This window comes from Wasmannia auropunctata, unplaced genomic scaffold (assembly GCF_000956235.1).
Source record: "Wasmannia auropunctata unplaced genomic scaffold, wasmannia.A_1.0 LD336099.1, whole genome shotgun sequence".
NCBI lineage: Eukaryota > Metazoa > Arthropoda > Insecta > Hymenoptera > Formicidae > Wasmannia > Wasmannia auropunctata.
The window spans coordinates 200,834-201,342 of record NW_012026791.1 but is presented as its reverse complement, the minus strand read 5'-3'; positions in this window follow the sequence as shown (position 1 = coordinate 201,342).

Sequence of the window (509 nt, the reverse complement as noted above, 5' to 3'; positions counted from 1 at the left end):
AATTTTAATTTAAATTATAAAATAAAATTACAACAATTCTAACGCTGCAATAGAAAACATAATATAAATAAGACAATTTTTTATAATGTATCGTGCGTAACTATGTACTAATAGACTATTATTAATTTTAGTTTATGATTTAAATTGAAATTCTTTATTTTTTCACGCCCCGATAACGGCGTAGGCAAAATATCGTGAATTTTTTAATTATTTAGAGCTATAGTATACTTTTCTATAAAGTTTAAGTATTATTTATTAAGTCAGTTATAGTCATTAGGTTAGTTAGTCACGAAGTTAGTTTTGTGTATTGATATGTAAAAAAGGAGCCATCGGATGTGTCGTGCCTGAGCGCGCGAATTTCAGCCGCTAATATTGGTTAACTTAAATCGTTTATAATTTGAAAAGTATTATAGCCTTGACATTTTTGTATTAAGATTTTCGTCTCAAAATTATCTTAGGAACACGTTCTTAAAAGGAAATCCGGTAGAGGTGGGACATCCTGTATATAC